Here is an 8,922-nt window from a genome sequence, read left to right as displayed (position 1 = left end):
GCCTCTGGGAGCTCCCCCCATCTTTTAAAATAAAAATTATTTTTATAGACATGAACAGAACAGAAAAAGAAATGTTTAAAACATATCAAAACAACAGTTACAGTTATATCAAAAGACAAAAAAGAAAGACAGAATAGACAATGAGCGAAGGTAACAGGTATGAACAATAAATGGCATTGTGATAATGAGTATTAAAGAGTGATTATCATAATAATCTTTCCTTTGTTTTTCATGCGCCAATCTCAGCCCGAAGGCCATCAAAGCAATTCTTTATGCTTCTCGTAAGGAGTGCGGAGGGTTTGCTGAGATGTGGAGCTGCTGATAAAAACACTGGAAGCCCCCTTGTGGTTATGAGCATTGCTGGTTTGGTGCCAAGAGACTGAGGAGCTTTCGAACAGCAGGTTAGCCAAAGCAGGCGCCTCACTGACTCAAAAGCAGCAATGCAATCGCTGCCTCTGTTGTGAGGGACTGCTGCACAGCGCCAGCCACACTTGCTGCTTTTCTCTGGGCTTTTTTCCCTGAACACTCCTGCCGTGATGTTTCGTGCAAGCGATAAGATTGCATAAAGTGGAGCTGCAACGAAACGGGGAAGGTAAGGGATGGATTTTTTCTTTCTCTCGCTGAGCCATGAGCTGAACATAGAATGATGTTTGGCAAACATGTGGCCCAGAGCAGAGGATGTGGCTTCATTCGTTTTGGAATGGACCTGCTTTTCTCATCTGGGAATTTGTGCACGTTGGTTTCAGTGTTTGTCGCGTGGCCGTCAAGGAGTGAACGGGGACTGCAGCTCATCAAAGCCTTCCAAACAGAAGCCGTTGAGATGGGCCGGCATTCTGACTCCCAGGCACTTGTAGCAGCACATTCTCTCTGGGTGCTTCCTGCAGACGCCACAGAGATGGATGGGTATACAATTGTTTGGAAAGGCTGGACGAGCCTCTGACTCTGGGGCAGGCAGAGATTTCAAGAGGAAACAACTTTGCAGGGTTCTCTGGTGGATATGTGAGCAGGAGAGGGGAAAGTCTCTCGGTGTTGCAGGGGTATTTATGTGCTCATGTGTACCTGAACTGGCCTTCTTAATTCTCGCCTATTTTAACAAGGGACAGAAATATTGGCTCATAATAATGGTCACAAATGGTTTTCCAAAAGAGATTTGCTTCCTGCTTTTTGTGGGGTTAAATGCAACCAAAGCTCCAGTTCTCCCTCTGTCTCTGGGTGTCTGTTCTTTTTCCCCTTCTTCTGAGGGAACCAGTGTTCTGGCTCTGAGAAAAAAAGTGATGAACAGTGTCCTTCTGAGGCAATAGCTGATGCAGAAGGATGCAACTCTGCTTAGGATGGCCCTGGGCCAAAGTCATGGCTGCAAATGAGGCTGATGCACCAATGAAAGATTGATTTAGGAGAGTGATTCCCATGGGGATGGACACCATGAGTATACTTTGAAGACAGGCACCACTCTGCGCCGCTTCTGCTCCTTTACCCCCCTTCCCCCGCCCACAAGGGTTTGCAAAGGTTACCACAGTTTGTCCACAAGGTGAGGCTCGGAGGCTCAGGCCCTGCAAGGAGACACGGCTTGCATGATGGTGTAGAGACTGAGCAGCAAATTGTCACCATTTCCCCCTCCAGCATGAGGACTAGGTACTTGAGTGATATTCACATGTAGTCATGCTAAATGGTGGATGGTTCCAGTCTCTGGGCACTGAAGTTCACTGTGCCTAGTGAGGTGTTGGTTTGGAGCAGATGGCTGCGTGGAAGACTCTCTCTTCTGCCAGGCATGACGAAATCCTGTCTTTAATAGTGCTGTCATACTGCCAGACTTCTTTCTTTCTTTGATCCTGAGAACATTGTGATGCTAGACACCCAGCTTCTTCTGTTGATGGAGGACGGGGGGCCCCCTGCCCCTCATGCTTGGGCGCAGTGTCTGGAGGCTGTGGCTGCATGGGTGAGAAAGAGCAGGTTGATGGTTTAGAGGGAGTGGCTTTTACGCCTGCCACATCCATGAAGAGTCTGGGTGTGACCTTGGAGTCCTCCTTGTCTATGGAGGTCCAGGCCCTCTACTTGCACTAAGTGGACCTGGTCACAATGATCCATGGGATGGTCACCACCAGGCTGGATTGCTGTAACTCGGACTATGCAGACCTGCCTTTGGGACTGACCTGAAAATTAAGACTGGTCCAGAATGCAGCGGCCTGGCTTCTCACTGGTACACTGGCGAGAGATCATAGCACATCTGTAATATGCCAGTTGCACTGGTCACTGGTCAAATTCTGGATCATGTTCAAAGTACTGGTCTTGACCTTCAAGACCTTGAGCTGTTTGGGGCCCTCATGTCTTTGAAACTGCATCTTTTGTATCACCCATGGAGGACACTCTGGTCCTCCGACAGTAGTCTGCTGGAGTGCTGATGGTTCCTGACCCAACGGATATTTGGTTGGCCTCAGCCTGGTGGAACTCTCTGTCTGCTGACACCAGGCTCTGTGGGACCTCCACCAGCTCTGTAGGGCCTGCAAGACGGAGATGTTCCACTGGGGTTTTGGCTGAGGCCATTTCCATGAGCCTGTGACATTCCGTCTGCAATTGCCAGTCTTTCAAATTACTATCGGAAATAACATTTGCCCTTTTCCACCTGATACATCCATCGTGCCCCTTCCCCCAAGAAATAAATGGGGTTGGGGAGAGACATATTTAGGTTTAGGTTTTATTAAATGGTTGCCACCTATATATGATTTTTAAAATGTATATAGAAACTGATTTTAGAACTCATTTAGAACATAGTTATGTTTTGATATTGTAGTGTTTTAACCTGGTTGTAAGCTGCCCAGAGCCCAACTTCAGCCGGGAAGTGGGCGGGATATAAATTCAACAAAATAATACAAATAAAATAAGTCAACCCGAGGCGGTTCCCGCTTGTGCTGCATCTCAACAGCAGCATTTGGACGTTCTCAGAAAGGGTGGGGAGGCAACAGCTCCCCATCCTCTGACATTATTTACCTTTTTATTTCACCGAGACTCAAGTATAAGGTGATACAATCAACAGAACAGCACATCCAGGAAGCCACGTATGAGGGTTTGGATTGCAGAAATCTGAAAACAGATCTGAAACAATGATGACACCAAGCATAAGCATTGAAATAGGACATGTTAAATGATGCAGACATTACCAAATAGGAGCACATGTACAGCACTGGACGATTCCAAGTAGGATAATCCTCAGTCTGGTTTGTCTCCTTTTATACCAGCACCTTTCTTAACTATTTCAAGACAGATCAGCCCGACAGCCTGTGTGAGAAGGCCCTCCTGAAGAATTCCATTAAAAATGTCTACCTTGTTTCAGAAGTTTACACCCAGCTTTCCCCCCACAGGTGTGTATATGTGAGGCCACTTTGTATGTAAAACATGGAGCCTCCTCTCCACAACTGAAACAAAAATATGCAGACAAGCACTTCAGGGCTTTTTTGCGGAGGGAGAGGTGACATAGGAGCTGCCCCAGACTGGTGCTGCTCCCGGAAGTCCAGCATGCACAAGGCGGGCCAGTAGCCCTTGGGACAAACCCAGGCTTAAATGAGCAGCTGCAAAGCAGGGGCCGGGTGCTCAGCCCCAGATTTGGCCTTCTTGGAGGTTCCCACTTCCCTCCTCTCGTATCTTTGGACAAGTTCAGGCTGAAATCCCCTGCAAGAAGGGCCAGCTGCAGGGATGCGACGCGACTCGACATCGGACGCAGACGTCCCTGTTTCCTCTCCTCCCAGTGGTGTCTCTTAGTGGAGGTTTCTTTAAACAATCCTCCTCAGCGCTTGTGGTGAATCCCATGCAGCAGTGGTTCGTGTGTAGCTGGCAGTCCTTTGTGTGTTTAAGAGAGAGAGAGACACACACAGAAAGAGATGGACTGACTATATTCTGGCATAGTAGAAAATGGTTTTGCCCTTCTTCTGAATTTGGACATACCCAAAATGCATTTCTCAGGCAGGATAACCATGTTAAATATTGATTCTTTCCCCCACTGGTATTCCCTTCTCAGTAGTGTAAGTAACATTTCTGTCTATGAAGCCAAAGCTCAGTGGCTCAGCCCACGCTGCGCAGAAGATCCTCAGAGCCGAAGGAGGCCTCTGCTGGCTCACAGTCTGCATCCATCTGAACCAGCACCAGATTTCCCAAGTGGCCAGGAAGCTCACCAAGGGGCCGTAGGAAGGTTGTGGCCTATTATTGTACTTTTTCAAGCACTTGCCTGACTGTCTTTGAACAGGGTGAGGGTAGAGAGGTAAGAAGCTGTTGATGGGCCAACGGCTAACCTCCAGGAATGTGACTAATTTCCCCTTAAAGCCATACAAGCCTGGTGATCCTGGCTTTTACAGTCATACTTACTCCTCTTTGACTGCTCTGAACACCCCCCTCCCGACTTCCTAGAGATTGTGACAGGTATCCCAAGGCCAAGGCAGCAGCGATCGTCTCCTGCTGGGCTGGGCTGCACCCGCGGCCTCCACAGTCTCCCCCTTCTTCCATCCAGAGTGCCTTGCAGGGTCAGCCTAGTGAGCTACGTTTCCAAGCGGTCAGTGTGCAGAACCCCCACCCCAGCGGGGCCAGTGCTGCTTTGCCCCGGGGCCATCCCCATTGTCTGATGCCAGGAGGGGGCAGGTACCGCTCTTGACATAAAACCCCACTCTGAAGAAATCTTGATGCAAACCACATGGTCAGACTCACCAAGGTTGTGTTTTTGCAATGGTTTAACAGTACACATGCGCTTTGGTGATGTGTTGCTAGTGGGAAAGACACGAAGAACAGAAAACAGTGGCAAAATGTGCCCACACAGGTTTCTGTTCAAAATTCAGGAATGGGACATGAAGCACTGTAGTTATTTTATTGACTATCACCTGCCTTTCTTGCTGAGGTTCAAGGTGGGTCACATAATGAGAAGCTGTGCAATTAGATGCCATAAAATTCAGTGAACAGTACAATTGGACTAGGAATACAGAATTAGAAAACAGTGCCACACAGCCCAGAAAACCCACAATAACCAACATTGAAAATGATGCTGTTTGGGGTGGGGAATCTACCCTGAAACAGCATCACTTTCAATGTTGTTTAAACTAGGGAGCCCAGAGTATCCCCTTAAGGTGGATTTAAAAGGAGAATCTGGGCTCTGTAGTTTAAACAACATTAAAAGTGATGCTGTTTCAGGGTGGATTCCCCCTCCTTAAAAAAAATAGCATCACTTTCAATGTTGTTTAAACTAGGGAGCCCTGGGTGTGTTCAGATTTGTGTGTTGGGCCATGTTCTATAATGCAATGGTGACTTTGAGATGACCTGGTGCAAAAAATGTTGTTTGGTCGTGGTGGGGGAGGGAGGCTGCCCAAATGGGGGGGGCGCAAAACTCAGATTTTGCCCCGGGCTCCATTTACCCTAGCTACACCCCTGACGTGAGGAGACCTTTGCAAGGCAAAGCTGCAGGCAAAGAACCCGAACAGGCTCACTGCGTCCCCACTCTGAACCCTGGAATACTTCGCCTCTCACAAATAGCAGGGCCGGCTGGACATTTGGATATACCTGAGCTGAAATGATACAGGAATCTGCTTTTGCAGGTTGGCTCAGGGATACCCCAAATTAAGCAAAACACTTCAGAAATTCTGGAAGTGGGGAAACCGGATCACCTGGAATTGCAGGGGTGTTTCTAGGAGGTGCGTAAGTGGGGAGGGTCTGAGAGGAAACCAGCCCAGGACACCGCTCTTACTTGGCAAAGGGCACCTGACTAACAGATGATGGTCAGGTAGACCTGGCCTCTATCCTCAGCTCTTGAACTTTTGAAAGGGTAAGACTGAACTGACTCTGGACTTCCCGTGTTGACTGTCCCTGCTGCTGACATTGGAGGCAGCAGGGACAGAAAATGGCAGGCGAGTGCCTGGAATCCTGCCAGGTCTGGCGGCTGCCGCGGCTCCTTCACCCCCCACCTTTCGGGGAGGCTTTTCATTTTTTAAAAATTGGCAACTGAGTAGTAGTGTCCTATGGCTGGATGTGTGGATCTGGTTCTCTGATTTCCCACCTGGTCCATTGGTGTCTGTAACACAAGGGGCTAGAAAAAAGAAAAGAAAGCGAACTGGGAACTCCAGGGAACTTGCTCTGCATATTGCTGACTGTTGCATCAACATAATGCTATTCAGCTGCCTATTTAAAAAGTCAAAAATCCTTCCGCAGCGGCAGTGGCTCCCACAACCCTGGCTGCCATTTCCCGGCTGTGGGGTGAGCTCTGTTGCCTCCAGTGCTCGTGGTGAGGGGAGGCCTCCAGTGGGGCTGTTGCCGGCATGGCAAGTCCAGGCTTCCTCTCTGCCATGCCTGGCTTTTGCTGCTGGGGACAGAATGGCCAAAATAATGGCAACAACCCTTCCACAAAACCAGGAAACTGTGCTCGACCCCAAATCTGTATCTGAAATTATGAACATTTTTGTAGTGTGCATCTCTACTAGACAGTTCTGGCCCAGCTGGACCAGTGATCAGCCTCAGTCTCATCAGGACTTTGTGCACTCTGAATAAAACATTATGCATCGAAGGACACCAAATTCTGTTCCAAGAGACGTGAATTTGCAAATTATTTGCATGATTCTGCAATAATTTTCCCCATTCTGTTACTGTATATGGTCAGGGACAGACAACTGCCCTGTGTCTGTATCCACATAAACGTTGCTGTCTTTCCAGCTCAACCAAACGCTTGTAAAAAGAGCTTGCACGCAGGGAAGAAAACCTTTCTGCTGCTCCCTCTCCTAAGAGCTGCTGAAGTAGGTTTCATACCTTAGTTAGAAGGACCCACCATTCCCACCCAAACTGGTCATTGCCATCTTGGACCAAGTGGCACAGTGCCTCCACCAGCTTGAAAGGAGTCCTGAGAACAGGGTTATAGAGTTACAGTCAAAAGAGAAATAAAGCTGTTTAAAGGGAACAATACTTGTGCCAGAGAATTAGTAAACTCAGTCAAAATAGTATTAAGTATTCCATACAATGCCTAATAAAAGCAATCAAAATTTCTATACATTCACCTGTCATGCAGGGAGGCAAGACCAAAGAGATATAGTCAGAAGGTAAAGAAGGGACCACAGTTACCTGTTTGACTGGGTGAAGGATCTCAGTCTGAAGGCTAGGCTGCAAGCATCTGGGCCAGTGATCTAAAGCGGAAGAGACTAGATCTCACTGTAGCCCTATAGAAGAGAGAGGCATGACAGGTGTCTGTCAGGAAGCTCCTCGCGGGGTGAAGCCTGCAGGATGTACACTTAGGGGAAGATTTTGACTCCAGTTATGTGACAATTGACTTGAGTCAGAATCAAAATAGGACTGGAAATTTATTTTTACTTAAGTTATTAATAGTTTGCTTTTTTTTACAGAGTCACAGGGACTCGAGGTGGATTACACATAGTGAGTCAGTACAGTTGACTAAATGGGACATTCAATAAACAATACAGGAAGATTGTAGAAGTCTGAAACCCATCAGAAAGAGCGGAAGCATTATGTCTTAATATGACACATTCAGTGGCACAGAATTACATAATTGGATCTTACTTACAGTCAGCTGTTCAAAGCAGTATAGACCACAGTCCGTAATCCAAGTAAGTTTGTAGACTGTTTTGAACAGTGTGCATATTATGATATTATTGATGTTCTTGTTGTTTATAATGCTATGTTTATTGATGTTTTGTTGCTTGATGTTATGATTACTGATGTTTGCTATTATACTGTTGTTGATCACTGCCCTGAGCCCTTCGGGGGAGGGCGGTATACAAATAGAACAATACAATACCAATACAATACCATAACATACAATACAAATGTGCAGAAAAACCCTCTTGAAGAATTATGTTTTGCATAGAAAGGAGAAGGCAAAGGGGTGTGTGACAAATGGTCGGGGACAGTGAGACCAGTCTGTGGTCAAGGCAGCTATCTGGAGAAAATATTTCTTTGATTGACTGTTAATATTGCAGGCTCCTTTTGTGGATTCGAATTATCCACATACTTCCCAAGTATCATCTCCAGAGCCCATTAAGTCCAGAAACCACCTGTGGAAAAACAAAGCTTTGATTCCCAGGAAGTCTCGATTGCCCCATGTTAAGTGTGCCTCAGTTTCTCTCTGGGAAGGCTGTTTTCCTGGAGTCGGTGTGATGAAAGCATAGCCTTCTTGTCCTTGCCATCATGGCTGAGTGCCCTACTCCTAGGTCTCCTATGATTCACCACAAAGGCTGGTTCTGGTGTCAAGTGTAGGGTGGGGGTGGGGAAGAGAAGGAAGAAATAGAAACCAAAATGGAGGTTTGATGGTAAAAGGACTTGGCTGGACAGAAGCTACACAGTTTTCCTAGTCACTTCTCTCTAGCTGCTGAGATAACACCACCAGGAATTGTTCATACACTTTCCAAACATTAATTTGCAGCATATAAGGACTAGACATTTATTTGTGTAAAAATAAATGTTTTTATTTCCAGGAAGTTGGATTCTGTGCACAGGACCACATACTCAGCACAGCTGAGTTTAAAGCAACTGCCCAGCTGTCTGTTTGCTCCATTCTCATCACAGCCATTTTGCCACCATATAAATGTCCGGTGAGACATTTTCTGCCCCATTTATTTGTGCAGTCAGCCTCTCCCTTGAAGCTGATCATCCATCAAAGCAAAGTCCCTTCCTCCTCAAAGCTCTTTCCAGTTCTCTGCCCCCCTCTCTATTAAGATGAAGGAGACAATTCCCAAAGAACAGGGAACAGACGGAGTAGGCCACTGGGGATAGGAGGAGATGTGTGTGGATGTGGTGGGGTGGGGTGGGTTGGGGATGGGTGTATTTTCCCCACTGGGTCTTTTAATTCATGGATTCATTTTGCCCTGTTTTGCCACTTCTGGTTTCACTGCCAGCTCGCCGTTGTCAGGACCATGCCTGTCAGTGCCTTGATGTCTTGCTGTGTGTGAATGA

The 8,922-nt window shown here is 47.1% G+C and overlaps 1 protein-coding gene across 2 annotated transcripts in view; it reads left to right on the top strand.

The window, feature by feature from the left end:
• The first annotated feature begins 429 nt into the window (after nucleotides 1–429).
• Nucleotides 430–8,922, top strand: part of RAP1GAP2 (RAP1 GTPase activating protein 2) — a 234,795-nt gene continuing 226,302 nt past the window's right edge. The window contains exons 1-2 of one of the 2 annotated variants that reach the window (XM_048518750.1): nucleotides 430–592; nucleotides 7,356–7,577. The gene's annotated coding sequence lies outside the window, so the exon portion shown is untranslated. The remainder of the gene's footprint in view (nucleotides 593–7,355; nucleotides 7,578–8,922) is intronic. The other variant, XM_048518749.1, reaches the window with a different exon arrangement.

Source organism: Sphaerodactylus townsendi, linkage group LG16 (genome assembly GCF_021028975.2).
Source record: "Sphaerodactylus townsendi isolate TG3544 linkage group LG16, MPM_Stown_v2.3, whole genome shotgun sequence".
NCBI classification, from domain to species: domain Eukaryota; kingdom Metazoa; phylum Chordata; class Lepidosauria; order Squamata; family Sphaerodactylidae; genus Sphaerodactylus; species Sphaerodactylus townsendi.
Note: the sequence above shows the minus strand (reverse complement) of the source record. Positions and strands in the feature narration are given on the sequence as shown.